Source organism: Amia ocellicauda, chromosome 7 (assembly GCF_036373705.1).
Source record: "Amia ocellicauda isolate fAmiCal2 chromosome 7, fAmiCal2.hap1, whole genome shotgun sequence".
NCBI lineage: Eukaryota > Metazoa > Chordata > Actinopteri > Amiiformes > Amiidae > Amia > Amia ocellicauda.
Genome location: NC_089856.1, coordinates 45390440 through 45409276, shown reverse-complemented (window position 1 = coordinate 45409276; position 18837 = coordinate 45390440). Strand labels below are relative to the sequence as shown.

The window sequence follows — 18837 nt, the reverse complement described above, 5'->3', positions numbered from 1 at the left end:
TGTCAGTGTAACAAGAATATGTAGTATTACTTACTTTATTACTCATTTTATAAGTATACTAGTTAAGGTGTTATTGCTTGGGTGGCGCAGTGTTGTGTGATGTAGGCCTATGTTTTCTAAGACCGACGTGATGCTGAAAACAGCTCCCGACACTGTTTGAGTGTTGTCAAGATCCCATATGGTCTAGCGGTTAGGATTCCTGGTTTTCACCCAGGTGGCCCGGGTTCGACTCCCGGTATGGGAAAGCACAGTCTTTAAGTGTAACACACGTTGATTCTCTTGGATGATTTTGACTGAATCAGTCACCCACTATGACTTGTACTCTATATTCCAATTCACGTGGATTGTCTTACTGGACAATCAAAGGACACAATTTCATCACAGATTCCACAAAATAACCTTTGAAATGTTATTATTAGTATTATTCCCTTCCAACAACGTGAATGCCAGACAGAGACTTAGTGTCATTAGCAAACCTATGTAAAACTCACCTGCAGTCCCTGTCTTTGCTTGCGATGCTGTGATCTTTGCTTTCGCCGCAAGTTTCTTTGCTTTCGATTGATTTATTCTCATTACGAGTTTTGTCTGTTTTGTCGTGTGGGCGGAATTTACAGGGAGGCGTGGATCCTGGGTCTCCATTGGTCCAGCAGGTTTGAGTGACGGTTCATCCTGACCCAATCAGGAAGAATAACCCAACTGTTTTCATGAAAAAGATTTGCTCTCGATTTTTTTTGCTTTCGATACATTTTTTTTGTTTACAATTCTATACATTTTGAATACGATACTTATGGCGCTAATTTGAGCCCATAGATTTCACGCATTTCATGAAATCCAACTAAATCGAACGCTTTCGAATTACATGCAATCGGATTTCATGGAAATTTCATAGTGTTTCGTGGCCTTTTATGCGGTTGAAAAGTGTCCAGTACTCCCATACTTCGTTTACGAAACGGAAGCTGTTTGTCACCCGGGTACTTTTCATATACTGCTATATTCTACTACTTGGCGGGACACCGATTAGCAAACCCAGTGCTCTCATTGGACAGTTTTCAGTGTCCGCTATACAAAACCCATAATGTACTGATCAATGTGTATACTGTCACATGACCCAACCCTGAGCCTTCTTGTTTTATTGTTGGGTTTCCCCCCCTGCGACTGGGTTCTACGACCAATCAATAATATGTAGATACTTTAAAAGCGAGGAAACTTATTAATGTATTGATATAATCCACAAAATATTACATTTCCAAAGTTATGATTAGTCTTCTATATTTTCTGATGTATCTGTGACTGTGTTGATATAAATATGAACTTCACTTGCATGCAATGATGAGAAGAATACAGCCCTCTGCCGTGTCAGGATTTCTCCTGCCGTGACCCGGATTCGAACCGGGGTTGTTGCAGCCACAACGCAAAGTACTAACCACTATACGATCACGGCGAGCTACCGAGGTGATATTCAGCTTTTCCTAAGTTGTCAGTGTAACAAGAATATGTAGTATTACTTACTTTATTACTCATTTTATAAGTATACTAGTTAAGGTGTTATTGCTTGGGTGGCGCAGTGTTGTGTGATGTAGGCCTATGTTTTCTAAGACCGACGTGATGCTGAAAACAGCTCCCGACACTGTTTGAGTGTTGTCAAGATCCCATATGGTCTAGCGGTTAGGATTCCTGGTTTTCACCCAGGTGGCCCGGGTTCTACTCCCGGTATGGGAAAGCACAGTCTTCAAGTGTAACACACGTTCATTCTCATGGACGGATTCGTTTGAATCAGTCACCCACTATGACTTGTACTCTATATTCCAATTCACGTGGATTGTCTTACTGGACAATCAAAGGACACAATTTCATCACAGATTCCACAAAATAACCTTTGAAATGTTATTATTAGTATTATTCCCTTCCAACAATGTGAATGCCAGACAGAGACTTAGTGTCATTAGCAAACCTATGTAAAACTCACCTGCAGTCCCTGTCTTTGCTTGCGATGCTGTGATCTTTGCTTTCGCCGCCAGTTTCTTTGCTTTCGATTGATTTATTCTCATTACGAGTTTTGTCTGTTTTGTCGTGTGGGCGGAATTTACAGGGAGGCGTGGATCCTGGGTCTCCATTGGTCCAGCAGGTTTGAGTGACGGTTCATCCTGACCCAATCAGGAAGAATAACCCAACTGTTTTCATGAAAAAGTTTTGCTCTCGATTTTTTTTGCTTTCGATACATTTTTTTTGTTTACAATTCTATACATTTTGAATACGATACTTATGGCGCTAATTTGAGCCCATAGATTTCACGCATTTCATGAAATCCAACTAAATCGAACGCTTTCGAATTACATGCAATCGGATTTCATGGAAATTTCATAGTGTTTCGTGGCCTTTTATGCGGTTGAAAAGTGTCCAGTACTCCCATACTTCGTTTACGAAACGGAAGCAGTATGTCACCCGGGTACTTTTCATATACTGCTATATTCTACTACTTGGCGGGACACCGATTAGCAAACCCAGTGCTCTCATTGGACAGTTTTCAGTGTCCGCTATACAAAACCCATAATGTACTGATCAATGTGTATAATGTCACATGACCCAACCCTGAGCCTTCTTGTTTTATTGTTGGGTTTCCCCCCCTGCGACTGGGTTCTACGACCAATCAATAATATGTAGATACTTTAAAAGCGAGGAAACTTATTAATGTATTGATATAATCCACAAAATATTACATTTCCAAAGTTATGATTAGTCTTCTATATTTTCTGATGTATCTGTGACTGTGTTGATATAAATATGAACTTCACTTGCATGCAATGATGAGAAGAATACAGCCCTCTGCCGTGTCAGGATTTCTCCTGCCGTGACCCGGATTCGAACCGGGGTTGTTGCGGCCACAACGCAAAGTACTAACCACTATACGATCACGGCGAGCTACCGAGGTGATATTCAGCTTTTCCTAAGTTGTCAGTGTAACAAGAATATGTAGTATTACTTACTTTATTACTCATTTTATAAGTATACTAGTTAAGGTGTTATTGCTTGGGTGGCGCAGTGTTGTGTGATGTAGGCCTATGTTTTCTAAGACCGACGTGATGCTGAAAACAGCTGCTTACACTGTTTGAGTGTTGTTAAGATCCCATATGGTCTAGCGGTTAGGATTCCTGGTTTTCACCCAGGTGCCCCGGGTTCGACTCCTGGTATGGGAAAGCACAGTCTTTAAGTGTAACACGCGTTGATTCTCTTGGATGATTTTGACTGAATCAGTCACCCACTATGACTTGTACTCTATATTCCAATTCACGTGGATTGTCTTACTGGACAATCAAAGGACACAATTTCATCACAGATTCCACAAAATAACCTTTGAAATGTTATTATTAGTATTATTCCCTTCCAACAACGTGAATGCCAGACAGAGACTTAGTGTCATTAGCAAACCTATGTAAAACTCACCTGCAGTCCCTGTCTTTGCTGGCGATGCTGTGATCTTTGCTTTCGCCGCCAGTTTCTTTGCTTTCGATTGATTTATTCTCATTACGAGTTTTGTCTGTTTTGTCGTGTGGGCGGAATTTACAGGGAGGCGTGGATCCTGGGTCTCCATTGGTCCAGCAGGTTTGAGTGACGGTTCATCCTGACCCAATCAGGAAGAATAACCCAACTGTTTTCATGAAAAAGTTTTGCTCTCGATTTTTTTTGCTTTCGATACATTTTTTTTGTTTACAATTCTATACATTTTGAATACGATACTTATGGCGCTAATTTGAGCCCATAGATTTCACGCATTTCATGAAATCCAACTAAATCGAACGCTTTCGAATTACATGCAATCGGATTTCATGGAAATTTCATAGTGTTTCGTGGCCTTTTATGCGGTTGAAAAGTGTCCAGTACTCCCATACTTCGTTTACGAAACGGAAGCAGTATGTCACCCGGGTACTTTTCATATACTGCTATATTCTACTACTTGGCGGGACACCGATTAGCAAACCCAGTGCTCTCATTGGACAGTTTTCAGTGTCCGCTATACAAAACCCATAATGTACTGATCAATGTGTATAATGTCACATGACCCAACCCTGAGCCTTCTTGTTTTATTGTTGGGTTTCCCCCCCTGCGACTGGGTTCTACGACCAATCAATAATATGTAGATACTTTAAAAGCGATGAAACTTATTAATGTATTGATATAATCCACAAAATATTACATTTCCAAAGTTATGATTAGTCTTCTATATTTTCTGATGTATCTGTGACCGTGTTGATATAAATATGAACTTCACTTGCATGCAATGATGAGAAGAATACAGCCCTCTGCCCTGTCAGGAATTCTCCTGCCGTGACTCGGATTCGAACCGGGGTTGTTGCGGCCACAACGCAAAGTACTAACCACTATACGATCACGGCAAGCTACCGAGGTGATATTGAACTTTTACTAAGTTATCAGTGTAACAAGAATATGTAGTATTACTTACTTTATTATTCATTTTATAAGTATACTAGTTAAGGTGTTATTGCTTGGGTGGCGCAGTGTTGTGTGATGTAGGCATATGTTTTCTAAGACCAACGTGATGCTGAAAACAGCTCCCGACACTGTTTAAGTGTTGTCAAGATCCCATATGGTCTAGCGGTTAGGTTTCCTTGTTTTCACCCAGGTGGCCCAAGTTCAACTCCCGGTACGGGAAAGCACTGTCTTTAAGTGTAACACACGTTGATTTTCTTGGATGATTTTGTTTGAATCAGTCACCCACTATGACTTGTACTCTATATTCCAATTCACGTGGATTGTCTTACTGGACAATCAAAGGACACAATTTCATCTCAGATTCCACAAAATAACCTTTGAAATGTTATTATTAGTATTATTCCCTTCCAACAACGTGAATGCCAGACAGAGACTTAGTGTCATTAGCAAACCTATGTAAAATTCACCTGCAGTCCCTGTCTTTGCTTGCGATGGTGTGATATTTGCTATCGCCGCCAGTTTCTTTGCTTTCGATTGATTTATTCTCATTACGAGTTTTGTCTGTTTTGTCGTGAGGGCAGAATTTACAGGGAGGCGTGGATCCTGGGTCTCCATTGGTCCAGCAGGTTTGAGTGACGGTTCATCCTGACCCAATCAGGAAGAATAACCCAACTGTTTTCATGAAAAAGTTTTGCTCTCGATTTTTTTTGCTTTCGATACATTTTTTTTGTTTACAATTCTATACATTTTGAATACGATACTTATGGCGCTAATTTGAGCCCATAGATTTCACGCATTTCATGAAATCCAACTAAATCGAACGCTTTCGAATTACATGCAATCGGATTTCATGGAAATTTCATAGTGTTTCGTTGCATTTTATGCAGTTGAAAAGTGTCCAGTACTCCCATACTTCGTTTACGAAACGGAAGCTGTATGTCACCCGGGTACTTTTCATATACTGCTATATTCTACTACTTGGCGGGACACCGATTAGCAAACCCAGTGCTCTCATTGGACAGTTTTCAGTGTCCGCTATACAAAACCCATAATGTACTGATCAATGTGTATACTGTCTCATGACCCAACCCTGAGCCTTCTTGTTTTATTGTTGGGTTTCCCCCCCTGCGACTGGGTTCTACGACCAATCAATAATATGTAGATACTTTAAAAGCGATGAAACTTATTAATGTATTGATATAATCCACAAAATATTACATTTGCAAAGTTATGATTAGTCTTCCATATTTTCTGATGTATCTGTGACTGTGTTGATATAAATATGAACTTCACTTGCATGCAATGATGAGAAGAATACAGCCCTCTGCTGTGTCAGGATTTCTCCTGCCGTGACTTGGATTCGGAACGGGGTTGTTGCGGCCACAACGCAAAGTACTAACCACTATACGATCACGGCGAGCTACCGAGGAGATATTCAGCTTATCCTAAGTAGTCAGTGTAACAAGAATATGTAGTATTACTTACTTTATTACTCATTTTATAAGTATACTAGTTAAGGTGTTATTGCTTGGGTGGCGCAGTGTTGTGTGATGTAGGCCTATGTTTTCTAAGACCGACGTGATGCTGAAATCAGCTCCCGACACTGTTTGAGTGTTGTCAAGATCCCATATGGTCTAGCGGTTAGGATTCCTGGTTTTCACCCAGGTGGCCCGGGTTCGACTCCCGGTATGGGAAAGCACTGTCTTTAAGTGTAACACGCGATGACTCTCTTGGATGATTTTGATTGAATCAGTCACCCACTATGACTTGTACTCTATATTCCAATTCACGTGGATTGTCTTACTGGACAATCAAAGGACACAATTTAATCACAGATTCCACAAAATAACCTTTGAAATGTTATTATTAGTATTATTCCCTTCCAACAACGTGAATGCCAGACTGAGACTTAGTGTCATTAGCAAACCTATGCAAAACTCACCTGCAGTCCCTGTCTTTGCTTGCGATGCTGTGATCTTTGCTTTCGCCGCCAGTTTCTTTGCTTTCGATTGATTTATTCTCATTACGAGTTTTGTGTGTTTTGTCGTGAGGGCGGAATTTACAGGGAGGTGTGGATCCTGGGTCTCCATTGGTCCAGCAGGTTTGAGTGACGGTTCATCCTGACCCAATCAGGAAGAATAACCCAACTGTTTTCATGAAAAAGTTTTGCTCTCGATTTTTTTTGCTTTCGATACATTTTTTTTTGTTTACAATTCTATACATTTTGAATACGATACTTATGGCGCTAATTTGAGCCCATAGATTTCACGCATTTCATGAAATCCAACTAAATCGAACGCTTTCGAATTGCATGCAATCGGATTTCATGGAAATTTCATAGTGTTTCGTGGCCTTTTATGCGGTTGAAAAGTGTTCAGTACTCCCATACTTCATTTACGAAACGGAAGCTGTATGTCACCCGGGTACTTTTCATATACTGCTATATTCTACTACTTGGCGGGACACCGATTAGCAAACCCAGTGCTCTCATTGGACAGTTTTCAGTGTCCGCTATACAAAACCCATAATGTACTGATCAATGTGTATACTGTCACATGACCCAACCCTGAGCCTTCTTGTTTTATTGTTGGGTTTCCCCCCCTGCGACTGGGTTCTACGACCAATCAATAATATGTAGATACTTTAAAAGCGATGAAACTTATTAATGTATTGATATAATCCACAAAATATTACATTTGCAAAGTTATGATTAGTCTTCCATATTTTCTGATGTATCTGTGACTGTGTTGATATAAACATGAACTTCACTTGCATGCAATGATGAGAAGAATACAGCCCTCTGCCGTGTCAGGATTTCTTCTGCCATGACCCGGATTCGAACCGGGGTTGTTGCGGCCACAACGCAAAGTACTAACCACTATACGATCATGGCAAGCTACCGAGGTGATATTCAGCTTTTCCTAAGTTATCAGTATAACAAGAATATGTAGTATTACTTACTTTATTACTCATTTTATAAGTATAATACTTAAGGTGTTATTGCTTGGGTGGCGCAGTGTTGTGTGATGTAGGCCTATGTTTTCTAAGACCGACGTGATGCTGAAAACAGCTCCCGACACTGTTTGATTGTTGTCAAGATCCCATATGGTCTAGCGGTTAGGATTCCTGGTTTTCACCCAGGTGGCCTGGGTTCGACTCCCGGTATGGGAAAGCACTGTCTTTAAGTGTAACACACGTTCATTCTCATGGACGATTTCGTTTGAATCAGTCACCCACTATGACTTGTACTCTATATTCCAATTCACGTGGATTGTCTTACTGGACAATCAAAGGACACAATTTCATCACAGATTCCACAAAATAACCTTTGAAATGTTATTATTAGTATTATTCCCTTCCAACAACGTGAATGCCAGACAGAGACTTAGTGTCATTAGCATACCTATGCAAAACTCACCTGCAGTCCCTTTCTTTGCTTGCGATGCTGTGATCTTTGCTTTCGCCGCCAGTTTCTTTGCTTTCGATTGATTTATTCTCATTACGAGTTTTGTCTGTTTTGTCGTGAGGGCGGAATTTACAGGGAGGTGTGGATCCTGGGTCTCCATTGGTCCAGCAGGTTTGAGTGACGGTTCATCCTGACCCAATCAGGAAGAATAACCCAACTGTTTTCATGAAAAAGTTTTGCTCTCGATTTTTTTTGCTTTCGATACATTTTTTTTTGTTTACAATTCTATACATTTTGAATACGATACTTATGGCGCTAATTTGAGCCCATAGATTTCACGCATTTCATGAAATCCAACTAAATCGAACGCTTTCGAATTGCATGCAATCGGATTTCATGGAAATTTCATAGTGTTTCGTGGCCTTTTATGCGGTTGTAAAGTGTTCAGTACTCCCATACTTCATTTACGAAACGGAAGCTGTATGTCACCCGGGTACTTTTCATATACTGCTATATTCTACTACTTGGCGGGACACCGATTAGCAAACCCAGTGCTCTCATTGGACAGTTTTCAGTGTCCGCTATACAAAACCCATAATGTACTGATCAATGTGTATACTGTCACATGACCCAACCCTGAGCCTTCTTGTTTTATTGTTGGGTTTCCCCCCCTGCGACTGGGTTCTACGACCAATCAATAATATGTAGATACTTTAAAAGCGATGAAACTTATTAATGTATTGATATAATCCACAAAATATTACATTTGCAAAGTTATGATTAGTCTTCCATATTTTCTGATGTATCTGTGACTGTGTTGATATAAACATGAACTTCACTTGCATGCAATGATGAGAAGAATACAGCCCTCTGCCGTGTCAGGATTTCTTCTGCCATGACCCGGATTCGAACCGGGGTTGTTGCGGCCACAACGCAAAGTACTAACCACTATACGATCATGGCAAGCTACCGATGAGATATTCAGCTTTTCCTAAGTTATCAGTGTAACAAGAATATGTAGTATTACTTACTTTATTACTCATTTTATAAGTATAATACTTAAGGTGTTATTGCTTGGGTGGCGCAGTGTTGTGTGATGTAGGCCTATGTTTTCTAAGACCGACGTGATGCTGAAAACAGCTCCCGACACTGTTTGATTGTTGTCAAGATCCCATATGGTCTAGCGGTTAGGATTCCTGGTTTTCACCCAGGTGGCCCGGGTTCGTCTCCCGGTATGGGAAAGCACTGTCTTTAAGTGTAACACACGTTCATTCTCATGGACGATTTCGTTTGAATCAGTCACCCACTATGACTTGTACTCTATATTCCAATTCACGTGGATTGTCTTACTGGACAATCAAAGGACACAATTTCATCACAGATTCCACAAAATAACCTTTGAAATGTTATTATTAGTATTATTCCCTTCCAACAACGTGAATGCCAGACAGAGACTTAGTGTCATTAGCATACCTATGCAAAACTCACCTGCAGTCCCTTTCTTTGCTTGCGATGCTGTGATCTTTGCTTTCGCCGCCAGTTTCTTTGCTTTCGATTGATTTATTCTCATTACGAGTTTTGTGTGTTTTGTCGTGAGGGCGGAATTTACAGGGAGGTGTGGATCCTGGGTCTCCATTGGTCCAGCAGGTTTGAGTGACGGTTCATCCTGACCCAATCAGGAAGAATAACCCAACTGTTTTCATGAAAAAGTTTTGCTCTCGATTTTTTTTGCTTTCGATACATTTTTTTTTGTTTACAATTCTATACATTTTGAATACGATACTTATGGCGCTAATTTGAGCCCATAGATTTCACGCATTTCATGAAATCCAACTAAATCGAACGCTTTCGAATTGCATGCAATCGGATTTCATGGAAATTTCATAGTGTTTCGTGGCCTTTTATGCGGTTGAAAAGTGTTCAGTACTCCCATACTTCATTTACGAAACGGAAGCTGTATGTCACCCGGGTACTTTTCATATACTGCTATATTCTACTACTTGGCGGGACACCGATTAGCAAACCCAGTGCTCTCATTGGACAGTTTTCAGTGTCCGCTATACAAAACCCATAATGTACTGATCAATGTGTATACTGTCACATGACCCAACCCTGAGCCTTCTTGTTTTATTGTTGGGTTTCCCCCCCTGCGACTGGGTTCTACGACCAATCAATAATATGTAGATACTTTAAAAGCGATGAAACTTATTAATGTATTGATATAATCCACAAAATATTACATTTGCAAAGTTATGATTAGTCTTCCATATTTTCTGATGTATCTGTGACTGTGTTGATATAAACATGAACTTCACTTGCATGCAATGATGAGAAGAATACAGCCCTCTGCCGTGTCAGGATTTCTTCTGCCATGACCCGGATTCGAACCGGGGTTGTTGCGGCCACAACGCAAAGTACTAACCACTATACGATCATGGCAAGCTACCGAGGTGATATTCAGCTTTTCCTAAGTTATCAGTATAACAAGAATATGTAGTATTACTTACTTTATTACTCATTTTATAAGTATAATACTTAAGGTGTTATTGCTTGGGTGGCGCAGTGTTGTGTGATGTAGGCCTATGTTTTCTAAGACCGACGTGATGCTGAAAACAGCTCCCGACACTGTTTGATTGTTGTCAAGATCCCATATGGTCTAGCGGTTAGGATTCCTGGTTTTCACCCAGGTGGCCTGGGTTCGACTTCCGGTATGGGAAAGCACTGTCTTTAAGTGTAACACACGTTGATTCTCTTGGATGATTTTGATTGAATCAGTCACCCACTATGACTTGTACTCTATATTCCAATTCACGTGGATTTTCTTACTGGACAATCAAAGGACACAATTTCATCACAGATTCCACAAAATAACCTTTGAAATGTTATTATTAGTATTATTCCCTTCCAACAACGATAATGCCAGACAGAGACTTAGTGTCATTAGCAAACCTATGCAAAACTCACCTGCAGTCCCTGTCTTTGCTTGCCATGCTGTGATCATTGCTTTCGCCGCCAGTTTCTTTGCTTTCGATTGATTTATTCTCATTACGAGTTTTGTCTGTTTTGTCGTGAGGGCGGAATTTACAGGGAGGCGTGGATCCTGGGTCTCCATTGGTCCAGCAGGTTTGAGTGACGGTTCACCCTGACCCAATCAGGAAGAAAAACCCTACTGTTTTCATGAAAAAGTTTTGCTCTCGTTTTGTTTTGCTTTTGATACATTTTTTTTGTTTACAATTCTATACATTTTGAATACGATACTTATGGCGCTAATTTAAGCCCATAGATTTCACGCATTTCATGAAATCCAACTAAATCGAACGCTTTCGAATTGCATGCAATCGGATTTCATGGAAATTTCAAAGTGTTTCGTGGCCTTTTATGCGGTTGAAAAGTGTCCAGTACTCACATACTTCGTTACGAAATGGAAGCTGTATGTCACCCTGGTACTTTTCATTTACTGCTATATTCTACTACTTGGCGGGACACCGATTAGCAAACCCAGTGCTCTCATTGGACAGTTTTCAGTGTCCGCTATACAAAACCCATAATGTACTGATCAATGTGTATACTGTCACATGACCCAACCCTGAGCCTTCTTGTTTTATTGTTGGGTTTCCCCCCCTGCGACTGGGTTCTACGACCAATCAATAATATGTAGATACTTTAAAAGCGATGAAACTTATTAATGTATTGATATAATCCACAAAATATTACATTTCCAAAGTTATGATTAGTCTTCTATATTTTCTGATGTATCTGTGACTGTGTTGATATAAATATGAACTTCACTTTAATGCAATGATGAGAACAATACAGCCCTCTGCCCTGTCAGGAATTCTCCTGCCGTGACCCGGATTCAAACCGGGGTTGTTGCGGCCACAACGCAAAGTACTAACCACTATACGATCACGGCAAGCTACCGAGGTGATATTCAACTTTTCCTAAGTTATCAGTGTAACAAGAATATGTAGTATTACTTACTTTATTATTCATTTTATAAGTATACTAGTTAAGGTGTTATTGCTTGGGTGGCGCAGTGTTGTGTGATGTAGGCCTATGTTTTCTAAGACCAACGTGATGCTGAAAACAGCTCCCGACACTGTTTGAGTGTTGTTAAGATCCCATATGGTCTAGCGGTTAGGTTTCCTTGTTTTCACCCAGGTGGCCCGAGTTCAACTCCCGGTACGGGAAAGCACTGTCTTTAAGTGTAACACACGTTGATTTTCTTGGATGATTTTGTTTGAATCAGTCACCCACTATGACTTGTACTCTATATTCCAATTCAAGTGGATTGTCTTACTGGACAATCAAAAGACACAATTTCATCACAGATTCCACAAAATAACCTTTGAAATGTTATTATTAGTATTATTCCCTCCCAACAACGTTAATGCCAGACAGAGACTTAGTGTCATTAGCAAACCTATGCAAAACTCACCTGCAGTCCCTGTCTTTGCTTGCGATGCTGTGATCTTTGCTTTCGCCGCCAGTTTCTTTGCTTTCGATTGATTTATTCTCATTACGAGTTTTGTCTGTTTTGTCGTGAGGGCGGAATTTACAGGAAGGCGTGGATCCTGGGTCTCCATTGGTCCAGCAGGTTTGAGTGACGGTTCATCCTGACCCAATCAGGAAGAATAACCCAACTGTTTTCATGAAAAAGTTTTGTTCTCGATTTTGTTTGCTTTCGATACATTTTTTTTGTTTACAATTCTATACATTTTGAATACGATACTTATGGCGCTAATTTGAGCCCATAGATTTCACGCATTTCATGAAATCCAACTAAATCGAACGCTTTCGAATTACATGCAATCGGATTTCATGGAAATTTCATAGTGTTTCGTGGCATTTTATGCGGTTGAAAAGTGTCCAGTACTCCCATACTTCGTTTACGAAACGGAAGCTGTATGTCACCCGGGTACTTTTCATATACTGCTATATTCTACTACTTGGCGGGACACCGATTAGCAAACCCAGTGCTCTCATTGGACAGTTTTCAGTGTCCGCTATACAATACCCATAATGTACTGATCAATGTGTATACTGTCACATGACCCAACCCTGAGCCTTCTTGTTTTATTGTTGGGTTTCCCCCCCTGCGACTGGGTTCTACGACCAATCAATAATATGTAGATACTTTAAAAGCGATGAAACTTATTAATGTATTGATATAATCCACAAAATATTACATTTGCAAAGTTATGATTAGTCTTCTATATTTTCTGATGAATCTGTGACTGTGTTGATATAAATATATACTTCACTTGCATGCAATGATGAGAAGAACACAGCCCTCTGTCGTGTCAAGATTTCTCCTGCCGTGACTCGGATTCGAACCGGGGTTGTTGCGGCCACAACGCAAAGTACTAACCACTATACGATCACGGCGAGCTACCGAGGTGATATTCAGCTTTTTCTAAGTTGTCAGTGTAACAAGAATATGTAGTATTACTTACTTTATTACTCATTTTATAAGTATACTAGTTAAGGTGTTATTGCTTGGGTGGCGCAGTGTTGTGTGATGTAGGCCTATGTTTTCTAAGACCGACGTGATGCTGAAAACAGCTCCCGACACTGTTTGAGTGTTGTCAAGATCGCATATGGTCTAGCGGTTAGGATTCCTGATTTTCACCCAGGTGGCCCGGGTTCGACTACCGGTATGGGAAAGCACTGTCTTTAAGTGTAACACACGTTCATTCTCATGGACGATTTCGTTTGAATCAGTCACCCACTATTACTTGTACTCTATATTCCAATTCACGTGGATTGTCTTACTGGACAATCAAAGGACACAATTTCATCACAGATTCCACAAAATAACCTTTGAAATGTTATTATTAGTATTATTCCCTTCCAACAACGTGAATGCCAGACAGAGACTTAGTGTCATTAGCAAACCTATGTAAAACTCACCTGCAGTCCCTGTCTTTGCTTGCGATGCTGTGATCTTTGCTTTCGCCGCCAGTTTCTTTGCTTTCGATTGATTTATTCTCATTACGAGTTTTGTCTGTTTTGTCGTGTGGGCGGAATTTACAGGGAGGCATGGATCCTGGGTCTCCATTGGTCCAGCAGGTTTGAGTGACGGTTCATCCTGACCCAATCAGGAAGAATAACCCAACTGTTTTCATGAAAAAGTTTTGCTCTCGATTTTTTTTGCTTTCGATACATTTTTTATGTTTACAATTCTATACACTTTGAATACGATACTTATGGCGCTAATTTGAGCCCATAGATTTCACGCATTTCATGAAATCCAACTAAATCGAACGCTTTCGAATTACATGCAATCGGATTTCATGGAAATTTCATAGTGTTTCGTGGCCTTTTATGCGGTTGAAAAGTGTCCAGTACTCCCATACTTCGTTTACGAAACGGAAGCAGTATGTCACCCGGGTACTTTTCATATACTGCTATATTCTACTACTTGGCGGGACACCGATTCGCAAACCCAGTGCTCTCATTGGACAGTTTTCAGTGTCCGCTATACAAAACCCATAATGTACTGATCAATGTGTATACTGTCACATGACCCAACCCTGAGCCTTCTTGTTTTATTGTTGGGTTTCCCCCCCTGCGACTGGGTTCTACGACCAATCAATAATATGTAGATACTTTAAAAGCGATGAAACTTATTAATGTATTGATATAATCCACAAAATATTACATTTCCAAAGTTATGATTAGTCTTCTATATTTTCTGATGTATCTGTGACTGTGTTCATATAAATATGAACTTCACTTGCATGCAATGATGAGAAGAATACAGCCCTCTGCCGTGTCAGGATTTCTCTTGCCGTGACCCGGATTGGAACCGGGGTTGTTGCGGCCACAACGCAAAGTACTAACCACTATACGATCACGGCGAGCTACCGAGGTGATATTCAGCTTTTCCTAAGTTGTCAGTGTAACAAGAATATGTAGTATTACTTACTTTATTACTCATTTTATAAGTATACTAGTTAAGGTGTTATTGCTTGGGTGGCGCAGTGTTGTGTGATGTAGGCCTATGTTTTCTAAGACCGACGTGATGCTGAAAACAGCTCCCGACACTGTTTGAGTGTTGTCAAGATCCCATATGGTCTAGCGGTTAGGATTCCTGGTTTTCACCCAGGTGGACCGGGTTCGACTCCTGGTATGGGAAAGCACAGTCTTTAAGTGTAACACACGTTGATTCTCTTGGATGATTTTGATTGAATCAGTCACCCACTATGACTTGTACTCTATATTCCAATTCACGTGGATTTTCTTACTGGACAATCAAAGGACACAATTTCATCACAGATTCCACAAAATAACCTTTGAAATGTTATTATTAGTATTATTCCCTTCCAACAACGTTAATGCCAGACAGAGACTTAGTGTCATTAGCAAACCTAAGCAAAACTCACCTGCAGTCCCTGTCTTTGCTTGCCATGCTGTGATCATTGCTTTCGCCGCCAGTTTCTTTGCTTTCGATTGATTTATTCTCATTACGAGTTTTGTCTGTTTTGTCGTGAGGGCGGAATTTACAGGGAGGCGTGGATCCTGGGTCTCCATTGGTCCAGCAGGTTTGAGTTACGGTTCACCCTGACCCAATCAGGAAGAAAAACCCTACTGTTTTCATGAAAAAGTTTTGCTCTCGTTTTGTTTTGCTTTTGATACATTTTTTTTGTTTACAATTCTATACATTTTGAATACGATACTTATGGCGCTAATTTAAGCCCATAGATTTCACGCATTTCATGAAATCCAACTAAATCGAACGCTTTCGAATTGCATGCAATCGGATTTCATGGAAATTTCAAAGTGTTTCGTGGCCTTTTATGCGGTTGAAAAGTGTCCAGTACTCACATACTTCGTTACGAAACGGAAGCTGTATGTCACCCTGGTACTTTTCATTTACTGCTATATTCTACTACTTGGCGGGACACCGATTAGCAAACCCAGTGCTCTCATTGGACAGTTTTCAGTGTCCGCTATACAAAACCCATAATGTACTGATCAATGTGTATACTGTCACATGACCCAACCCTGAGCCTTCTTGTTTTATTGTTGGGTTTCCCCCCCTGCGACTGGGTTCTACGACCAATCAATAATATGTAGATACTTTAAAAGCGATGAAACTTATTAATGTATTGATATAATCCACAAAGTATTACATTTCCAAAGTTATGATTAGTCTTCTATATTTTCTGATGTATCTGTGACTGTGTTGATATAAATATGAACTTCACTTGCATGCAATGATGAGAACAATACAGCCCTCTGCCGTGTCAGGATTTCTCCTGTCGTGACGCGGATTCGAACTGGGGTTGTTGCGGCCACAACGCAAAGTACTAACCACTATACGATCACGGCGAGCTACCGAGGTGATATTCAGCTTTTTATAAGTTGTCAGTGTAACAAGAATAAGTAGTATTACTTACTTTATTACTCATTTTATAAGTATACTAGTTAAGGTGTTATTGCTTGGGTGGCGCAGTGTTGTGTGATGTAGGCCTATGTTTTCTAAGACCGACGTGATGCTAAAAATAGCTCCCGACACTGTTTGAGTGTTGTCAAGATCCCATATGGTCTAGCGGTTAGGATTCATGGTTTTCACCCAGGTGGCCCGGGTTCGACTCCCGGTATGGGAAAGCACTGTCTTTAAGTGTAACACACGTTCATTCTCATGGACGATTTCGTTTGAATCAGTCACCCACTATGACTTGTACTCTATATTCCAATTCACGTGGATTGTCTTACTGGACAATCAAAGGACACAATTTCATCACAGATTCCACAAAATAACCTTTGAAATTTTATTATTAGTATTATTCCCTTCCAACAACGTGAATGCCAGACAGAGACTTAGTGTCATTAGCATACCTATGCAAAACTCACCTGCAGTCCCTTTCTTTGCATTCGATGCTGTGATCTTTGCTTTCGCCGCCAGTTTCTTTGTTTTCGATTGATTTATTCTCATTACGAGTTTTGTCTGTTTTGTCGTGAGGGCGGAATTTACAGGGAGGCGTGGATCCTGGGTCTCCATTGGTCCAGCAGGTTTGAGTGACGGTTCATCCTGACCCAATCAGGAAGAATAACCCAACTGTTTACATGAAAAAGTTTTGCTCTCGATTTTTTTTGCTTTCGATACATTTTTTTTGTTTACAATTCTATACATTTTGAATACGATACTTATGGCGCTAATTTGAGCCCATAGATTTCACGCATTTCATGAAATCCAACTAAATCGAACGCTTTCGAATTGCATGCAATCGGATTTCATGGAAATTTCAAAGTGTTTCGTGGCCTTTTATGCGGTTGAAAAGTGTCTAGTACTCACATACTTCGTTACGAAACGGAAGCTGTATGTCACCCTGGTACTTTTCATTTACTGCTATATTCTAATACTTGGCGGGACACCGATTAGCAAACCCAGTGCTCTCATTGGACAGTTTTCAGTGTCCGCTATACAATACCCATAATGTACTGATCAATGTGTATACTGTCACATAACCCAACCCTGAGCCTTCTTGTTTTATTGTTGGGTTTCCCCCCCTGCGAATGGGTTCTACGACCAATCAATAATATGTAGATACTTTAAGAGCGATGAAACTTATTAATATATTGATATAATCCACAAAATATTACATTTGCAAAGTTATGATTAGTATTCTATATTTTCTGATGTATCTGTGACCGTGTTGATATAAATATGAGCTTCACTTGCATGCAATGATGAGAACAATACAGCCCTCTGCCCTGTCAGGAATTCTCCTGCCGTGACCCGGATTCAAACCGGGGTTGTTGCGGCCACAACGCAAAGTACTAACCACTATACGATCACGGCAAGCTACCGAGGTGATATTCAACTTTTCCTAAGTTATCAGTGTAACAAGAATATGTAGTATTACTTACTTTCTTATTCATTTTATAAGTATACTAGTTAAGGTGTTATTGCTTGGGTGGCGCAGTGTTGTGTGATGTAGGCCTATGTTTTCTAAGACCGACGTGATGCTGAAAACAGCTCCCGACACTGTTTGAGTGTTGTCAAGATCCCATATGGTCTAGCGGTTAGGATTCCTGGTTTTCACCCAGGTGGCCTGGGTTCGACTCCTGGTATGGGAAAGCACTGTCTTTAAGTGTAACACACGTTCAATCTCATGGACGATTTCGTTTGAATCAGTCACCCACTATGACTTGTACTCTATATTCCAATTCACGTGTATTGTCTTACTGGACAATCAAAGGACACAATTTCATCACAGATTCCACAAAATAACCTTTGAAATGTTATTATTAGTATTATTCCCTTCCAACAACGTGAATGCCAGACAGAGACTTAGTGTCATTAGCAAACCTATGTAAAACTCACCTGCAGTCCCTGTCTTTGCTTGCGATGCTGTGATCTTTGCTTTCGCCGCCAGTTTCTTTGCTTTCGATTGATTTATTCTCATTACGAGTTTTGTCTGTTTTGTCGTGTGGGCGGAATTTACAGGGAGGCGTGGATCCTGGGTCTCCATTGGTCCAGCAGGTTTGAGTGACGGTTCATCCTGACCCAATCAGGAAGAATAACCCAACTGTTTTCATGAAAAAGTTTTGCTCTCGATTTTTTTTGCTTTCGATACATTTTTTTTGTTTACAATTCTATACATTTTGAATACGATACTTATGGCGCTAATTTGAGCCCATAGATTTCACGCATTTCATGAAATCCAACTAAATCGAACGCTTTCGAAATACATGCAATCGGATTTCATGGAAATTTCATAGTGTTTCGTGGCCTTTTATGCGGTTGAAAAGTGTCCAGTACTCCCATACTTCGTTTACGAAACGGAAGCAGTATGTCACCCGGGTACTTTTCATATACTGCTATATTCTACTACTTGGCGGGACACCGATTAGCAAACCCAGTGCTCTCATTGGACAGTTTTCAGTGTCCGCTATACAAAACCCATAATGTACTGATCAATGTGTATACTGTCACATGACCCAACCCTGAGCCTTCTTGTTTTATTGTT

General features: G+C 40.4%; 17 non-coding genes across 17 annotated transcripts; 10 read left to right on the top strand and 7 right to left on the bottom strand.

Annotated features, from left to right (window-relative positions):
- The first annotated feature begins 172 nt into the window (after window positions 1–172).
- Window positions 173–244, top strand: trnae-uuc (transfer RNA glutamic acid (anticodon UUC)). The gene has a single exon. It is a non-coding gene; the product is annotated as a tRNA-Glu (tRNA).
- Window positions 245–1369: 1125 nt separating this feature from the next.
- Window positions 1370–1441, bottom strand: trnah-gug (transfer RNA histidin (anticodon GUG)). Its single transcript has one exon. It is a non-coding gene; the product is annotated as a tRNA-His (tRNA).
- Window positions 1442–1647: 206 nt separating this feature from the next.
- trnae-uuc (transfer RNA glutamic acid (anticodon UUC)) lies at window positions 1648–1719 on the top strand. Its single transcript has one exon. It is a non-coding gene; the product is annotated as a tRNA-Glu (tRNA).
- A 1125-nt stretch (window positions 1720–2844) lies between these two features.
- On the bottom strand, window positions 2845–2916 carry trnah-gug (transfer RNA histidin (anticodon GUG)). Its single transcript has one exon. It is a non-coding gene; the product is annotated as a tRNA-His (tRNA).
- A 206-nt stretch (window positions 2917–3122) lies between these two features.
- Window positions 3123–3194, top strand: trnae-uuc (transfer RNA glutamic acid (anticodon UUC)). The gene has a single exon. It is a non-coding gene; the product is annotated as a tRNA-Glu (tRNA).
- A 2878-nt stretch (window positions 3195–6072) lies between these two features.
- trnae-uuc (transfer RNA glutamic acid (anticodon UUC)) lies at window positions 6073–6144 on the top strand. Its single transcript has one exon. It is a non-coding gene; the product is annotated as a tRNA-Glu (tRNA).
- Window positions 6145–7270: 1126 nt separating this feature from the next.
- trnah-gug (transfer RNA histidin (anticodon GUG)) lies at window positions 7271–7342 on the bottom strand. Its single transcript has one exon. It is a non-coding gene; the product is annotated as a tRNA-His (tRNA).
- Window positions 7343–7548: 206 nt separating this feature from the next.
- Window positions 7549–7620, top strand: trnae-uuc (transfer RNA glutamic acid (anticodon UUC)). Its single transcript has one exon. It is a non-coding gene; the product is annotated as a tRNA-Glu (tRNA).
- A 1126-nt stretch (window positions 7621–8746) lies between these two features.
- trnah-gug (transfer RNA histidin (anticodon GUG)) lies at window positions 8747–8818 on the bottom strand. Its single transcript has one exon. It is a non-coding gene; the product is annotated as a tRNA-His (tRNA).
- A 206-nt stretch (window positions 8819–9024) lies between these two features.
- Window positions 9025–9096, top strand: trnae-uuc (transfer RNA glutamic acid (anticodon UUC)). The gene has a single exon. It is a non-coding gene; the product is annotated as a tRNA-Glu (tRNA).
- Window positions 9097–10222: 1126 nt separating this feature from the next.
- Window positions 10223–10294, bottom strand: trnah-gug (transfer RNA histidin (anticodon GUG)). The gene has a single exon. It is a non-coding gene; the product is annotated as a tRNA-His (tRNA).
- Window positions 10295–10500: 206 nt separating this feature from the next.
- Window positions 10501–10572, top strand: trnae-uuc (transfer RNA glutamic acid (anticodon UUC)). Its single transcript has one exon. It is a non-coding gene; the product is annotated as a tRNA-Glu (tRNA).
- Window positions 10573–11696: 1124 nt separating this feature from the next.
- On the bottom strand, window positions 11697–11768 carry trnah-gug (transfer RNA histidin (anticodon GUG)). The gene has a single exon. It is a non-coding gene; the product is annotated as a tRNA-His (tRNA).
- A 3156-nt stretch (window positions 11769–14924) lies between these two features.
- On the top strand, window positions 14925–14996 carry trnae-uuc (transfer RNA glutamic acid (anticodon UUC)). The gene has a single exon. It is a non-coding gene; the product is annotated as a tRNA-Glu (tRNA).
- Window positions 14997–16398: 1402 nt separating this feature from the next.
- trnae-uuc (transfer RNA glutamic acid (anticodon UUC)) lies at window positions 16399–16470 on the top strand. The gene has a single exon. It is a non-coding gene; the product is annotated as a tRNA-Glu (tRNA).
- A 1124-nt stretch (window positions 16471–17594) lies between these two features.
- trnah-gug (transfer RNA histidin (anticodon GUG)) lies at window positions 17595–17666 on the bottom strand. The gene has a single exon. It is a non-coding gene; the product is annotated as a tRNA-His (tRNA).
- Window positions 17667–17872: 206 nt separating this feature from the next.
- Window positions 17873–17944, top strand: trnae-uuc (transfer RNA glutamic acid (anticodon UUC)). The gene has a single exon. It is a non-coding gene; the product is annotated as a tRNA-Glu (tRNA).
- The last annotated feature ends 893 nt before the right edge of the window (window positions 17945–18837 follow it).